General features: G+C 42.7%; 1 long non-coding RNA gene across 1 annotated transcript in view; it reads right to left on the minus strand.

Annotated features, from left to right (window-relative positions):
• The window catches only part of LOC145721708 (uncharacterized), a 67,184-nt gene that overhangs the window by 13,841 nt on the left and 35,908 nt on the right, over positions 1-17,435 (minus strand). The gene's annotated exons all lie outside the window — the stretch shown is intronic.

Consider the following 17,435-nt stretch of genomic DNA (forward strand, 5'->3'; position numbering starts at 1 on the left):
CTTCCTCCCTTCCTTCCTCTCTTTCTCTCTCTGTCTCCCTTTCTTTCCCTCTCCCTTCCTCTTTGCTTTACTTTCTCTCTCTCTCTCTTTTTTCTTTCCTCTCTCCACAAATATCTAAAGTTCATCCTCAGGAAACTGCCAAAGAATGTGTAACTGGTCTGTGGTTTGCTGAAAAAAGGAAAGAAAGGAAGAAAGAGAAAAGAAAGATTCATAGGAAGGCAATACCCTCTCCCTCCCTAAAAACTCCTCTCTCTTACACACACACACACACCCACACACGCAGACGCGTGTGCATGCCCATGGCATTCAGTAGCACGAGTGTGAAAGGCTGAGTCAGATACGCAGCCTGCCCTCTGGTTCCCAGGTCCTGCTGCACCTCCACACACACACACCCCAGCCCTGCTGTTCTCCGTCTCAGTCCCTGTGGCTTGAGACGGTACAGTCAGCCCTGGATGGAAGGCCAGCACCATCAGAAGTGGAACAGGAGGGGCTCAAGGCTGACCCATGGGAACTTTTCTGAGGTTTAACTCAAGACTTTCCCTTTGGGGAGAAATTCACTACTGTTGAGTTAGGCCCCACATCAGCAGGTCACATGGCACCTCTGGCAGGCCGTGCCCACCGCCAGTGGTACGATTTCTAAGCTTTCAGAAGGCCACGGTGGAGCTGTGAAACCTGAGGCCAGTTAACCTCCAGGAACGTCAGTCTCCCTATCTGTAAAATGGGGTGATGACCATTGTGCCGTCCTCATGGAACGCCAGTGCAGGGGTTAAGGTGACATACACAGGGGGCTTACCAGCTCGGTGTGTGGGGAACGGGGAATGCCGTGTTGTTGCCGAACACCCATGAGACAGGGAGCTCGCTATTCCTCGAGGCTACCTGTTCCCTTTTCCAGCCCCACCGTAAAGACAGCACCGACTTTGCTGGGCCTTTTGTGTCTTCAGAGACATGAAGGCGCCTCCTTTACCTTGAGAAATAGAAACTGGCATGACAGCCCAGAAAATATACCTGCCCAGCTCAGCTTGACCACTCCCTGACTTGCTGGAGCCTCACAACCATTCCCATGAGAAAGAAGATGTATCTCAGGGCAGGGGATGAAGCCAAAGTGCCCAAAATGATTAATTGGTTCAGGGAGATTTTAAGTGCCCACCAGCTTTTCATTGTTTCTCTCCGCCTCGAGCTAAGAAGTGCTTACTGGGCACCCACAACGATTTCGGAGTAATCTGGGAGGAGGTGCACCTGTCCCCACAGCGGAGGCCGCCTCCATGGCTGCAGCAGGTGGAAGAACACTTAGGTACTTTCCCCGCCTGTAAGCGACATCCCCTGTGCGGCTGGTGCCCCATGAAATGTTATTCTCGCTGATCCTGCACGTTGGTAAGGCAGTGTCGTGACAGTCGCTCTTCAGGGAGTCCTCCCGAGGAGGGAACAAAGTCATCTGGAGAGGTTCATACCTTCTCTCCATTTTACAGCCAGAAAACTGAGGCCCAGAGAGATCCTGGTGGTGGTTGGAAGCTGCCGCGGTTCTCCAAGCTGCTGGGCCTGCCGCGCAGGTGGTTTCCCCGACAGGTGCAGATGGCACAGGGTGCTGTTTTTATTCCCTCCTGTCCCCACTTATTCTTCACGGAGCTGGGCAGGAGCTCCCAACCACCCCGCAAGTCCCCTCCAGGAAATGGGCCACCCCACACCCCCATCCTGGGTGTGATCTGACCCTAGGTTTGGCCACACAATTAACATCATTGAGTGCTTCCTAGAACCCTAGGGGGCGGCCACTCCAAGCCTACAGACCCCCGGGGCGGGGAAGGAGGGGTTCCCAACTAAGGGATCTCTCTCAGTGCCTTCATTTCCTTCCCCCTGTCCTCCCCTCCCCTGTGTCCCCAAGCCACCCATTGATAGTGAAAGAGAGGAAACATCTGCTCCGGGTTCAGCTCCTCTGCCCTCGGGTCAGAGCGACTTATAGGAAGAGATGGTTGGAGGGATTGCAACCTTGAAATAAACCAACGGCTCAGTTGCAGTGCGCCCCCGCCCTGTATCCTCTCCCCCCACCGTCACCCTCCCAGCAACAAACCCCCCCTCTGACCCCCACCCCTGCCACCACCCAGCACACAGCTGCTGCCACCACTTCCAGAAACCAGACACCTCCGTAATCGGAGTGGGGGCTCCAGGACGTCTCCGATGGTCACAGAGCCAGGGTGGGACGTCACTAGACACTCTTCCAAAACTCCCTAAATACGGTCTTCCCCCAACGGTCTTCTTCGTTCCCCTCTGCCCTCTCTAATCACACTGACCGATCTCTTGTGGATCATTCACTCTGTGCCAGGCACTGACACAAATGATTTTATTTCATCATCGTAATGGCCCTTCTTACAGATGCCAGAGCGAAAGCACAGAAAGGTGCAGTCACTGGACCAATGTCACACAGCTGTGAAGGGGCAGAGTTCAGATGCAAACCCTATCGGACTCCAAAGCTTATGTTTTCAGCCTCTACACCAAGCTGTCTCATGAGTGCCCCCAAATCCTTTTTTTTCCTCCCACTAGACCCACCAGTATTCAGGCACCAACCACCATCTTGAAACAACTGGTATTCGGCTGCCATCCTTTGGAATGCTCCACTGGCTCGTTCCATTCATGTTCGAAGTGAGGACTTGAAATCTACCATGTGGTCAGCATGTGCTCCGTATTGAGGAAGAACAAAATACTTTAAACACCATTCATAACTTCCACGAGCTGTGTGGCTATTGGGGGGCAATGATAAATGGAGCGGCGCGGAAACTAAATGTTCCCAGACCTTCGGGGAGGCATGGGGGAGGGGGGGCTACCTGGTTAGCTCAGGCCTGTTCTCTCCCTCCTGTCTCCCAGTTCTCTTTGTGGCTTCGGAAAATAAATGCATGCTGAGCACCACAGGGTGAGGGGTGTGATGTGAAGGTGCTTCAGAGACAGAGGAGGTCCCAGGCGCTGTTTGGTGAGGTGCGGCCTGGGCGCGGTGTGGACCGTCAGCAGGCCCCCCCGCCCCCCAGCCCCCGGATCATGGCTGGTGACCATCTAGAGCCAAAAGGAGGACAGAAGCAAATGTCTGGTGCCAGTTAAGGAGGCCGTAAATCCAAGAGACACTGGGGAAGGCGGGCAGTAGGCCACGGAAGTTGCGGTTTCTAAGCAGAGGGGACATTACAAGCGGATGTTGGGCCTTGTTGGGGGAGGGGGCCTGAGTGACCGGTGAGGGACTAGCCTTGATCCTGCAGGCCACGGAGAGGTCACGACTCCCACCGTGCGTCCTGAGGTGGTGTTTGGAAAAGCAGAGGGAGGTGGGGGGTCTTCGTGGCTATGCTGTGGCCACAGAATTCCGGACACGGGTGTGCTGCTTCCGGGCGTGAGAGAAAGCAGCCAGGAAGACCTCTGGGGTTGGGCAGACCTGGCTTTGAAGCCCAGCTTCGCGGTGACCAGCAGCGTGAGCCCACGCAAGTTGTCTTAACCCACCGAACCGTGGTTCTGTTATCTATAGGATGACCATACTAATACCTACTCCACAGTGTTGTGGTGAGAAGTCAATGAAACATATGCGTGAAGAATTTCACACGGTGCTTGACATAGGCGAACATCCCCAGATTGGCAACGATTGTGTTCTCCTGTCTCAGTGTCTGGGTGATCGTGCCAGTTCATTCCTTGGTTGGAAAGCATGAAAATGTGACTGAGTGTTAATAGACTATCTCTCTGTTCTTAAGACAGTGCCTGGGAAAATGCCCCCATCTTCAGCAATATCGTGCTGGTGGTGAGGTGGTCTCGCTCCAACAGAGAAGTTTCAAGCAGCTTGATCAATAACCAGCATTGTGCTAGAAACCTGCATAATGCTGGACACACACACACACACACACACAGCCTCAAAAAATAACTTATGTGATGCATGAATGAATCCCTTACATACGTGGAAAGAGAACATCTTTCAAGAGCGTACTGAGTGGATGGTACATACATGAACAAACATGCAACATTTACCCACCTACTCTGCCCCCAGGAATTTGGAAATGGGGGGAGTAAAACTCTCAGAGAGGAAAACCATGACGTGACCTACACTGCATCAGAGCAGAGCTTGTGATTACCTTCAAGAGAGAATGATTCTCAAAGCATCCAGCCTTCACTGGAATGTATTTGGAGGGCTATCTACAGAAAAGAAGGTCAGTCCTAAGGGGGAGGTAGGTCAACCATAGAAACAACAGGAAAAGGGGCCCTAAAGAGAAAATCCAGAGCACGGGCCTGGAGAGAGAGTATCCTGGTCCTAAAGGCAGCTTTGTCTTTCTTGTAGCAATGGACACATCAAATTATGGTCACATGATACCCTTTAACATTTTAACCTTACAACTAACCTCTGTGTTTTCATTTTATGCTCACCAAGCAGCCATATGACTAACCTGACTTCCAGAGTACTTTATCCTCAAGAAGAGAATGGATGGTAGCTCATCAGCAGTTCCATTTAGATGTCCACAGCTGTCCCTGTCAGGCTGAGTCAGGCCCATCACCCTGGGACCCTGCGAGGTCCAGTGTTTGGGCAGGAGGCTGGAGAGCCTGATGCCCACCAGCGTCACGCCAGCTCTAGCTTGTCTTCCCAGGAAGCCCTGCCTTCCCTGCCCCTTCCTATGGAGCTTTCAGACTACATATCCCTATTTCAAAATACATCAGAATACATCAAAACCTGGGGCGCCTGGGTGGCTCAGTCGTTAAGCGTCTGCCTTCGGCTCGGGTCATGATCCCGGGGTCCTGGGATCGAGCCCCGCATCGGGCTCCCTGCTCGGCGGGAAGCCTGCTTCTCCCTCTCCCACTCCCCCTGCTTGTGTTCCTTCTCTCGCTGTATCTCTCTCTGTCAAATAAATAAATAAAATCTTAAAAAAAAAAAAAAGAATACATCAAAACCGTGCAAGTTAGGGAGGTGTTTGTATGCCCATTTTTATAAGCAAGGAAATAGAGACTCCAAAGGGTTCATTAACTTGCCCAAGGGCCCTCAACTTAGTAAACCAGTCTGGATTCCAAATTTGCTCTGACTCTAAAGTTTGTGTCTTTCCATTACACCATGCCACCCTGCCTTTGAGGACTTTCCTCTCCAGCATGTCTCTAAGGAAGACACCGTGGGGGCAATCTGGCTGGCTCAGTCATTAGAGCATGATCTCGGGGTCGTGAGTTCAAGCCCAGCATAGGGTGTAGAGCTTACTTTAAATATTTTTTTAAAAATAATTTTTAAAAAGCAAGAAAAAGTGTATCGTGGGTAAGGTGGGAGAGAGAGATCAGATAGTCATGTGTCTGAGGCTCCCTCTGTGACGGGTTACCTTCTTCGCTTCCAGTGGGGGAGGAACTCAGTGTTTATGGCTATCCAGCTGCTTCTGCAACTGCCCAGCAAGGAGACAAGGAGGCAATGCACAATGGCAGCCCCTTCCCTTTTACGCCCAGCACTCCACCCCTCAGTCACTCCCAATTCCCCTGAGCCCCTTCCAGGTGGATGAATGACTCCATGCAGGGAGGACAGGATTAGTATTTCATCCCTTTCTCCCAGAATCCTGTCTTAACAATTCACTTCATTCTGCCCCACCTTAAGACATAGAACTCTATCAAACGTTGGAGGTCACCTATGTGTCTCTCCCCAACCCTGTTGAACTCTCTTACTCTCAAAAGTAACTTGCTTTTAAAAATAGCTTTGCCATTCACAAATGGATATTTCCCTAAGTAACATATTGTTCCTTTCTTTAAAAATCAGGATGGGGCACCTGGGTGGCTCAGTCGGTTAAGCATCAGATTCAGTTCAGATCATGATCTCAGTCCTGGGATCAAGCCCCCACGTCAGGCTCTGAGCTCTGAGGGGAGTCTGCTTCTCCCTCTCCCTCTGCCCCACCCCCGCTCGTTGTCTCTTTCAAATAAATAAGTAAAATATTTTTAAAAATTTTTTAAAAATCAGGGTAGGGGCGTCTGGCTGGCTCAGTTGGTTAAGCGTCTGCCTTCAGCTCAGGTCATGATCCTAGACCCACATCAAGCTCCCTGCTCAATGGAGCGCCTGCTTCTCCCTCTGCCCCTCCCCCACTCATGCTCTCTCTTTCTCTCTCTCTCTCGTTCTATCTCAAATTAATTAATTAATCTTTTTCAAAAATCAGGATAGATGAGATGTAATTTGCATGCAGTAAAATTCACCCTTTTTAGGTTTAGCATTCTATGAATTTTGATAAACCTCATTGTGTATCCATTACCACAGGCCAAATGTAGACCACTTTTATCACCCCAAAAGTACCTTGTGTTCCTTTATGGACAGTTCCCTCCCCACCACCTAGGTCTTGGCAACTGCTGATTTGTTTTCTACTCTCATAATTTTGTCTTTTCCAGAATGTCAAATAAAGTGGAATCATAGAGGATGTAAACTTTGACTCTGGCTTTTCTTGCTTGGCGTAACGCTTTTGAACATTATACTTATCGAGACCTCATTCCTTTTTAGTGCTGAGTAGTATTCGAACATATCACAGTTTGCTTTTCTATCCACCACTGATCATTTGGGTTGTTCCCAGTTTTTGACAATTAGGAGTAAAGCTACTATAACATTTGTGCCCAAGTTTTTGTGTGAACAGAGCTTTTCATGTCTCTTGGGTATGCCCAAGGCTGGGATTGTTGGATCAGATGGCAAATCCATGTTTAATTTCGTAAGAAATGGCCAAACTATTTCCTAAACTCGCTGTACCCACTTTGCGTTGCTACTAACAATATGTAAGAGTTCTAGTTGCCACCATTTCTTATTATGAGTTTTCATTTTAAATTTTCTTTTGAATTTGAATATTCTTAATGACTAATGAGCTTGAACACTTTGTTTCATGTGCTTTTGTACAACTTGTATCCCTTCCTTCGGAAAGTATTTGTTGGACTCTTCTGTGCCTACTCTTTTATTGGGTGGTTGTTTTTTAATTATTGTATATGAGATGAACATTTTTTCTATATTCTGGATACCAATACTTTATCAAATATATATATTGCAAATATTTTCCCTCAGTCTGTGAATTGTATTTTTATTATCCTAATGGTATCTTTCAAAGAACTGAAGTTTTTATTTTTGATGAAGTCCAATTTGTCAATTTTTTTTCTTTTATGATGAATGCTCTTTGTGTCCTCTTTGCATAACCTAAAGTCACAAAAATTTTCTCCTGTTTTATTCTAGAAGTTTTAGGTTTAAGTTTATGATACTTTTTGGGGTAGTTTTTATTTATGGTGTAGGGTATGAATCAAGGTTTATTCTATTTTTCATACAGATGCCAACATTTTCCAACACCACTTATTGAAAAGTCTATCCTTAAAAAAAAAGAAAGAAAAGTCTATCCTTTCCATATAAATGGAATCAGACTGTATGTATTCTTCATTTTTTTTTTTTACTACAATAATTTTGAGGTCCATCCATTAGATCCAACTAATCCCTTTAACTACTGTATAGTATTCCTGGTATGTATATACCTGTTTTTATCATTCTATTCTTGGTTAACATATAGATATTGATATATAGATCATTTATAGGTTTCAGCTACCCCAAACTATGTTTCTACGAACATTCTTGTACATGTCTAATAGTTTATGTGTATAAGAATTTCTCCAAGGTTTGAACTTATGAGTGGAATTGCTAGGTCCCTGAGCATATGAATTTTCATCTTTGCTAGATAAGACCAAGCTGTTATCCAAAGTGATTGGACTGGGGCACCCGGGTGGCTCAGTTGATTAAGCATCTGACTCTTGATTTCAGCTCAGGTCATGATCTTGGGGTCGTGGGATCAAGCCCTGTGTCAGGCTCTGCACTCAGCAGGGAGTCCGCTTGAGATTCTCTCCCTCTCTCTCTGCCCCTTCTCCCCCTCTAAAATAAATAAGTCTTTAAAAAACAACAACAGCAAAGTAACTGGACCAGTTTTCACCCTCAGCAGCAGTGCTTGAGAGTTTTCACTGTCCCGCATCTACAACACATGGTATTGTCAGACTTTTTAACTTAAAATTGTACCTCACTATTAATCAGGATATTAGTGAGGCTAAACATTCTTTCTTATACTTTTGACCACTCAGCTTTTCCTTTGCTATAAAACGCCTGTTTGTGGGGACGCCTGGGTGGCTCAGTCAGTTAAGCGTCTGCCTTCGGTTCAGATCATGTCCTGGGATCGAGCCCCGAATTGGGCTCCTTGCTCAGCGGGAAGCCTGCTTCTCCCTCTGCCTGCTGCTCCCCTTGCTTGTGCTCTCACTTTCTCCTCCTCTCTCTCTCTCTGACAAATAGATAAATAAAATCTTTAAAAGAATAATAAGTAATAAAATGCCTGTTTGTGTCTTTTGCTCATTTTTCTAACTTGTGTTTTTCTTAATAATTTAATGAATTCTTTATATATTCTGAATACTAATCTTTTTTGTTGTATAGGCATCATCTCTTACAGTGTGTACCTTTTTGTTTTTTAACGGCGATTTTTGATAATCAACGTTCTTCATTTTAACATGGTCAAAATTATCACTCTATTCTTCTTTGTCATTTTGCTTTTTGTACTTTGTTTATGAAGTATTTCCATATCCTAAATTCATAAAATTTCCAGCATTTTCTTGTGAAAGATTTAACATTTTGATTTTCACATTTAAATTTTTAATTCATCTGAAATGTATGTGCATTTCAGTGTAAAATACAGAAAATTTCATGTGGATAACCAGTTATCCCAACACCATTTATTGGATAATCTATTACTTTCACACTGAATTTCAATGGCAGCTCTGTGACATATAGGGTTTCTAAATATGTATGAATTTGTTTCTGGGCTTTGTCCTGTTCCATTGCCCTATTTGTCTGTCCCTTCATCAGTACCCAACTAAGTACCATCACTTCTTATAAGTCTTGATATCTAAAAGGATAAGTTCCTCACTTTGACTCTTCAGGAGTTTCTCAGCTATTGTTAGTCTCTTGTGCTTCAAATGAGTTTTCGAATCAGGTGGCCACATCCTATGAGAAAGAAAAAATCTCCACCTATTGGGATTTTTATTGTAATTCCACTGAATCTAAAAATAAATCAAAACGAGGAGCATCTACACTACACTACGCTATTGCATCTTCCTACCCAGAGCCAAGGCTTGTCTCTTCATTTTACTTAGGTATTCTAAATGAAGTTTGATAACTTTTCATATTTTTCCTCGTAAAAGTCTTGCACATCTGTTAAATATATTCCTGAGTATCTTGTTTTTTGTTGCTCTGTGTTATCTTTTTTAAATTAAATTTCCTGGGTTTTGATGGTGCATAAACATCAACTCTTGTATAGCAATCTTTTATCTGGCAACTTTGATAAACTTCACTATTCATCCTAGTAATTTGTCTGAAGGACAATTTAGGTTTTCTATGTAAACTGTCATATAATCTTCAAATATGACAGTTTTGTTTCTCTCCTTTCCATTCTTTATAACTTTCATTTCTTTTTCTTTCATATTGGACTGGCTAGGACTCATAACAACATTGAATAAAAGTCATGAGAAAATAGCCTTGGCTTTTTGCTGAACCCAAAAGGAAATTTTTAAATATTTTATTATTATTATGTGTGTGTGTGTGTGTGTGTGTGTGTACGCACAAGCTCACACATCCTTGAGTGTGCTAAAAAAAAAAAGCACCTTATCAGGTTAAGGAAGTCACCTTTGATTCCTAGTTAGGCAAGGACTAGGACTTTTATCATAAAGCAAATATTGAATGTAATCAAACACTTTCTGTCTCTATTGAGATGCTCATATGGTTTTTCTTCTTTTAATGAGCTGTTATGTAGCAAACTAAATTTAGTGATTTTTCTAAATCTAGAGAACTAAATTAAATTTGCTTTCGTGAAATGAATCCAACTTGATCATAACTTATCTGTTTTCTATGTGGCTTGTGTCGATATGATAATGCTGTGTTTAGGATTTTTATATCTATGTTCACAGTGAAATGGTTCTGTGACTTTTTTTTCTCTGACAACTATGTTTCATTTTGGTATCAAGATTATATTGGCCTCATAGAATATCTTAAGAAATAAATGTTTCCTTTTCTTCTACTCTATAGAAGGATTAAAATAATATTGGAATTATCTTTTTCTCTATTGCTTGGCATACTCATAAAAAATCATCTGGGATTGATATTTTCTATGTAAAGATATTGTTAACTACTCATTACTCAGATTTAATGGTTTTCCATTTTCTCTTGAGTCCATTTTGGCAATTAATATTTTGCCAGTAATTTGTCCTTTTCATTTAGGTTTTCAAATTTATTGCCAATAAATGACTTATAATAGTTTCCCATATTTTCATTCATGCCTGCATCAGTAGTAAATTAGATTCCAAGGGCTGCTATAACAAAATACCCGAAACTGGGTGGCTTAAAACAACAGAAATTTATTATTTCAAAGTTCTGAAGGCTAGAAACCTGAAATCAAGGGATTACCAGAATCGATTTCTTCTGAGGGCTCTGAAGGAGAATCTGTTTTGTGCCTCTCTTCTAGTTTCTAATGATGGTTAGCAATTTGGGACATTCCTTGACTTGTAGACACATCACTCCAATCTCTGCCTTCATCTTTACGTGGTGTTCTTCCTGTCTATGTCTGTGTCTCTTCCCTTCTTTTAAGGACACCAATCATAGTGGATTAGAGCCCACTCTAATGACTGCATCTTAACTTAATTACAGCTGTAAAGACCCTATTTCCTAACAAAGTTACATTCCTGGGTACTGGGGGGTTAAACATATTTTTTGGGGTACATAGTTCAACCCATAGCAAGTAGTCAAATCTTTCTCATTTCTAATGTTGCTGTTTGTGCTTTTTCTCTTTATTTCTTAGTCATTCTTGCTGGCAGTTCTCAATTTAATCAATCTTTTTTAAAAAGCATCTTTAAGCTTTGTTAATCCTATTTTATCTTTTTGTTTGTTTTGTTAATTCTATTCTTTATTAATTGTCCCTTCTCTTTTTTAAAAGATTATTCTTTTATTTTATATTTTTTTTACTTTTTGTTTATTTTTTAGTTTTTATTTATTTATTTGAGAGAGAGAGCACGAGAGACAGAGCACGAGTGGAGGGGAAGGGGCAGAGGGAGAGGAAGAAGCAGGCTCCCCACTGAGTGGAGAGCCCGATGTGGGGCTCAATCCCAGGACCCTGAGGTCATGACCAGAGCCAAAGGCAGACACTTAAACTACTGAGCCACGCATGCACCCCTATTCTAATTTTTTTTAATTTGGATGTTTACCTTGTTGCTATTCAGACTTTCTTCTTTCCTAGTATATAAGCATATGAGCTGTATATTTTCCTCTAACCAATTTCTAACCACCTCTAAGTTTATTCCCTACATTTTAAGTTTATTCCTTACATTTTAATATGCAATATTATCCTTATCAATCAATGTTAAGCATTTTCTAATTTCCATTATGATTTATTCTTTGAGCCTAGAGTTCTTTAGAGGTATGTCTTTAAATTTCCAAGCATAGAATTATTTTTTTGTTTTCGCTTTGTTTTTGATTACTTACTTGATTTAGTTATAGTCATGTATGCAATCTATAAGATACTGAAACTTCCTGAGACTTCCTTTATGCCATAGAATGTGGACGATTTTCTTAAATATCCCAAGCATGCTTGAAAAACATGTCTCTTTTCCATTTCTTAGGTATAATACAATTCTGTATACATCCATTAGATCAAGGTTGTTAGTTGTGTTATCCAAATCTATATTTTTGTACTTTCTTGTTTCTTGATCTATCAAATATTGAGAGGGAATTATATATATATTTTTTTAAGATTTTATTTATTTATTTGACAGAGAAAGAGATAGCGAGAGAGGGAACACAAGCAAGAGGATCTGGAGAGGGAGAAGCAGGCTTCCCGCTGTGCAGGGAGCCCGACGCGGGCTCGATCCCACGACCCTGAGATCATGACCTAGTCAAAGGCAGATGCCCAACGACTGAGCCACACAGGTGCCCCTGTGTGGGAATTTTAAAGCTTCTTACTCTGATGTAGATTTGTCAGTTTCTCACTGTGGTTCTTACAATTTTGTTTTCTATGTTTTGAAGCTATGTTACTGGTTACATACGAGTTTAAGCCTGATACACCTTTCTTGTAAATTGAACTTTTAAAAAAGAAAGATTTATTTAGGGGTGCCCAGGTGGCTCAGTCGGTTAAGTGCTTTCAGCTCAGGCTCAGGTCATGATCCTAGGGTCCTGGGATCAAACCCCACAATCCCATGCTCATCAGGGATTCTGCTTCTCCCTCTCCCTCTCCCTGCCACTCTGCTTGCTTGCACTCTCTTTTTCTCTCTCGTCTTGAGAGAGAGTGAGAGAGAGCATGAGCAGGGAGAGGGGCAGAGGAGGGAAAGGGACAAACAGACTCCCTGCCGAGTGAGGAGTCCAGTTCTGGGTTTGATCCCAAGACCCTGAGATCACGACCTGAGCTAAAATTTAGAGTCAGTCGCTTAACTGACTAAGCCACCCAGGCACCCCATAAATTGAACTTTTTATCATTATGTAATATCTCTCTTTATGTCTAATAAAGTTTTTTGCCTTATAGTAAATTTTGTCTGATATTAATATAATTATACAGCTTCCTCTTTTATTATTCTTTGTCAAGTATATCTTTTCCCATGCTTTTTTTCACCCTTTTAGTATCTTCATGTTTGAATTGTATCTCTTGAGAAAAGCATAAATCAGATATTTAAATCCAGTCTAACCTTAGTTGCCCCTTCACAGCAGAGTTTATTCTAATAATCATTCCATTTCTTTACATGGGAGAGTTTAGCTCATTCACATTTATAGTGATTACTGATATAGTTGGATTTATTTCTACCATATTGTTCTTTGTTTTCCCCTCTCTTTTTTGCCTTTTTTAAAATAAGTTTTTCTATTTTTTTTTTTTAAGATTTTATTTATTCGAGAGAGGGTGGGGGAAATGGAGAAGCAGACTCCCCACTTGAGCAGGGAGCCTGATGCAGGGCTCTGTCCCAGGACCCTGGGATCATGACCTGAGCCAAAGTCAGATGCTCAACTGACTGAGTCAGATGCTCAACTGACTACCCAGGTGCCCCCTTTTTTAATTAAAAAAAATTTTGCTCCATTTCTCTTTATATTAGTTTGAAAGCTACACTCTTTTGTTTCTATTCTTTAAGCAGTTATTTAACTTAAAATCAAAAGTTAATATTTTTACTTATCTCCTGATCAGTATACAGACCTATATATTGTTTCAACTTTAGTTGTTATGCCTCAGTCCTACTTCTATGCCTTTTTGGCCTATTTTAGTTATGTTTTTTAAATCCCACAAATTGTTCATTATTATTGCTGCTTTGTTCAATGTTTAGTTTTACCTGTGTGTTCATCCTTTTCTTCAGCCTCTATTCCTTTTTGCATCTCAGTTCTTCCTTCGGGAATCATTCCTTCTTCCTGAAATATATCCTAGCCCAAAAGTCCCTTTAGTGAGCATCTATGTGTAGTAAACTTAGGTAGTTTTTGTTTGTTGAAACTATCTTTATTTTATCCATTTTTTAAAGATTTTATTTATGGGGCACCTGGGTTAAGCATTTGTCTTCAGCTCAGGTCATGATCCTAGGGCCCTGGGATCGAGCCCCATGTCAGGCTCCTTGCTCACTGGGGAGCCTGCTTCTCCCTCTCCCTCTCCCTCTGCCTGCTGCTCCCCCTGCTTGTGCTCTTTCTCTCTCTCTCTCTCTGTCAAAGAAACAAATAAAGTCTTTTAAAAAATAAAAATAAATATTTTATTTATTTTTTTATTTTAGAGAGACAGCGAGCACAGGTGAGTGGGGGGAGGGGCAAAGGGAGAGAGAGAACCCCAAGCAGATGCTGCACTGAGCACAGAGCCCAATGTGGAGTTGGATCCCACAACTCTGAGATCATGACCTGAGCCAAAATCAAAAGTCAGGTACTCAAACAACTGAGCCACCCAGGTGCCCCTATTTTATCCATTTTCGAAAGATTATTTTGCAAGGTGTATATATCTATATGTATATCTTTATCTATATATCTAGATTGAGAGAAATTTTCTCTCAGCACATAGAAGCTTTCTTAGCTTCCTTTGTTTCTGCTAAAAAGACATCCTCTAGCTATTAATACTCTTTTCCTTCTTGCTATTAACCTCTTCTCTTTGTTTTTGGTATTTTGTAGTTTTACTATGAATATATCAGGATTTATCCTGCTTGGGATTTATAGGACTTCCAGACTCTGAAGAGCCATGTCATTCACCTTGTTGTCCAATCTGCTAAGTTGTACATTTAAAAAGTATTGTTGGGGCGCCTGGGTGGCTCAGTCAGTTAAGCATCTGACTCTTGATCTCAGTTCAGGTCTTGATCTCAAGGTCGTGAGTTCAATCCCCACATTCGACTCCATGCTGGGCATAGAGCCTACTTTAACAAAAAATAAATAAAACGTTTTAAAAATAAAAAGTATTGTTAAACTATTATCTCCAAAATTAGTTGGCAAGGGTGCCTAGGTGGCTTAGTTGGTTAAGCATCTGTCTTCGTCTCATATCATGATCCCAGAGTCCTTGGATTGAGGCCCACATGGGGCTCCCTGCTCAGTGGGGAGTCTTCTTCTCTGCCCCTCCCCTGGCTCATGAGCTCTCTTTCTCGCTCGCTCACTTTCTCAAATAAAATCTTTAAAAAAAAAACAAAATTAGTTGGCAAAAGTATGATAAGAAACAGTATTTGCATAGTGTCAAAGTATCTCACCACAAAATATTTACTCATCACAAAGAAAAAGTCGGTAACTTTATAGAGATGACTCCTGGAATACACCACCTTAACCACATGATAAAAGTCAACATTACCACTAATGAAACATGTTGACATCATGAGCTTCCTAATATGATATGCTGAGAAAGGCACAATATCATTGCTGTGGTCTTTCACCGCCCCCCAAAATGCATTAATCATGTGAAAACAGCAGTCAAATCCGAACTGAGGGTCTTTCTACAAAAAATTAGCCAATACTCTCCAGAGTGTCAGGGTCATGAAAGACAAAGAAAATCCAAGGAGTCTACCTGGACTAAGGGATAATAGAAGAGCTATGACAACTAACTGCATTGTGTCACTCGGGATTGGATTCTCATCCAGAAAGGGAGCACTGGCAGCACAATGGATGAAATTTAAATAAGATCTATAGATTAATTAATAGTATTAGTTAATAGTATAATTGTATATGATGTTACTTTCCTGGCTTTGATCACTGGGCAGTAGTTATGTAGGTTAACCCATGGGGAAGCTGAGTGAAGGATAAATGGGAATTCATTGTATTGTTTTTGTAAGTCTGAAGTAATTTGTCAAGAACTCTGAAGGATCTAAGACTTTACCCTGCTTGTAAGCTAACAACCTAAGCTACTACAGTTTCCATGATGCTGGAAGAAGACACGACACTCCTGGGTCAGAGAAAAAGGACTTCATTACACATGGCAGCCCAAGCAACATGAGCTTCATGATCACACTGACTGCCCCTAGCCCCCCAAATTCCACAGAGGTGACACAGGTGGGTCCAGATAAATGCTACAAGGGCAGTGAGTTTGTACCACATGGCTCAAGAAATTACAATCTCTTATAAGATGCTGTAAGCAAACCTACCCAAACTTTGTCCTGGACAGAGACATTATCTTATTGTAGAACAAATAAACCCTATTCTCCAAAGAGAGACATTCTCTCTATTATCCGAGGCTGTTCCTATACAAACATTCTTAAAAAGATAGTCCAGAACAAAAGGCTGTCCATGCCTCTCATTTACAAAATGTGCAGAAATATGACAGACCCAATGAAAAGTTAAAAAAAGAATCTAAAGAAAACAAAATCGAAGGCTTAGGAAAGGTGCTTTTATCTCTGTGTTAAAAATGTGAACTTGAATCACAGAAAAGTGAAGGGATTTGCTTACATCATACTCTCAGTGAGATGATTCAGACCTAAAACACCCAAGCCACCTAAATCTCCAGCGCCGTCCTTAGACTCTTTGCCCATTACCAAATTTTCTGTGCTTCCACATCATGCAGGTTGTTGAACCAGACAAGGTCTCTCCCTGGTGCATCTTCCCTGGTTCTTAAAGATATGTTCTCTCTGTAGTGCATTAATTTGTCTTCCAACTATATAGTAATCCCTTTCCTAATAATCAAATAAAAATTAAAATAAACAAAAGTCGTCTCACAAGTATGACTCTACCTATGTGGATTTTAGGGTGTTGTGTTTAAAACTGAGATAATCCAAACAAAATCTAGATCAGTAGTGCCATGGTACCCAGCCTATCATCTAACCTAATTCTCTCCTGCTGTATGTCCCGTTATTCTATCTCATAGAGACTCTCTTCCAAGTGATATGCCTTTCTAGACTTGAAATCCTTAAAACTGCCATGTCTGAAAAAACAGAACTTTTGTCAAAGGAGAAACTTAAAATCATGAAGGGAAAGAAGGAACAGGGAGTAAAATGAGCTGCAGTCAACCATCCTCTTTCTCAAAAGGCCAGGCAAAGGGTCAAGGGCTGAGGTCACTGCATCTAAAAATGGGAGTTACACCCAGGCCTGCTGTGGATAAATATTCAACTTCCTTCCGTGGTAAAACCATTGAAAGAGGAATCTTGGAGCTAGAAAATTAACCTCAAGTGTGTGTGGCCCAGACCTTGTCCCCAAGCAGGGAAGATCTAGGGAGACCATGGTCTAGGGCAGTGCTTCTTAAATGGTGGTGAGCATCACCATCCTGGGGGTAAGTGGGGGGGACACAGATCTCTAGGCACTGCTCCCAGAGCTGCTGGTTCAGCAGGTCTGGGGTGGGACCTGAGAATTTGCATTTCTAAGATCCTAAGTATGCTTGCTGCTGCTGTTGGTCAGAGGACCGACCAGGTTCAGGGCCTGAGTCCAGGCGGTAGCTTAGATTCCGGTACGAACATCTGCATCTCCATCGTGTGTGGCAGGTGCTTACTGAATGGTGAGTGCCCGAGTAGGAAGCTGCTTCTTCTACTCTATTAAACTGTTTCTTCCTCTGGGTAAGAGTCCACCATTTAAAGGAAGTATTAAAGACTTAAGGGAGCCGAGTACTTCAGGTGCTCAGAGCAAGAAACGTGCCCAGAGGTTTGTTGCCCGCTCTCCAGGCTGCCAGGAGGTTGGTTGTCTCACTGCCTTTTCCGACTCTCCAGCCCCGAACAAAAAGAGAACTAAGGAAAGGAGAAGTGAAGAAGAAACAGGAGGGCAACTGGAAGCGGCGAGACACGGGCATGAGAAGCTTTAGAGAGAAAAAAAGAGAACCAAGCCTGGACGTGGAGCCCAGGTCAGAGCCACAGAGCCAGGCAGAGGTGCAAAGCTGGGTCTCGCCTAACGAGGAGGAGGGTCGGAGAGCTGGGACCCAGACTGCGAGACCGGGAGGGAGCTCGGAGGCTGGCGGGCTCTGCGCCTGACCTGCCCGGCCCAGTCACACTGTAGCACCTCGTCGGCCTCGCCTTGGCCACCCCGCTGC

The sequence above is a fragment of the Leptonychotes weddellii genome, chromosome 5 (assembly GCF_054177405.1).
Source record: "Leptonychotes weddellii isolate Sample4059 chromosome 5, ASM5417740v2, whole genome shotgun sequence".
In the NCBI taxonomy this organism is placed as follows: domain Eukaryota; kingdom Metazoa; phylum Chordata; class Mammalia; order Carnivora; family Phocidae; genus Leptonychotes; species Leptonychotes weddellii.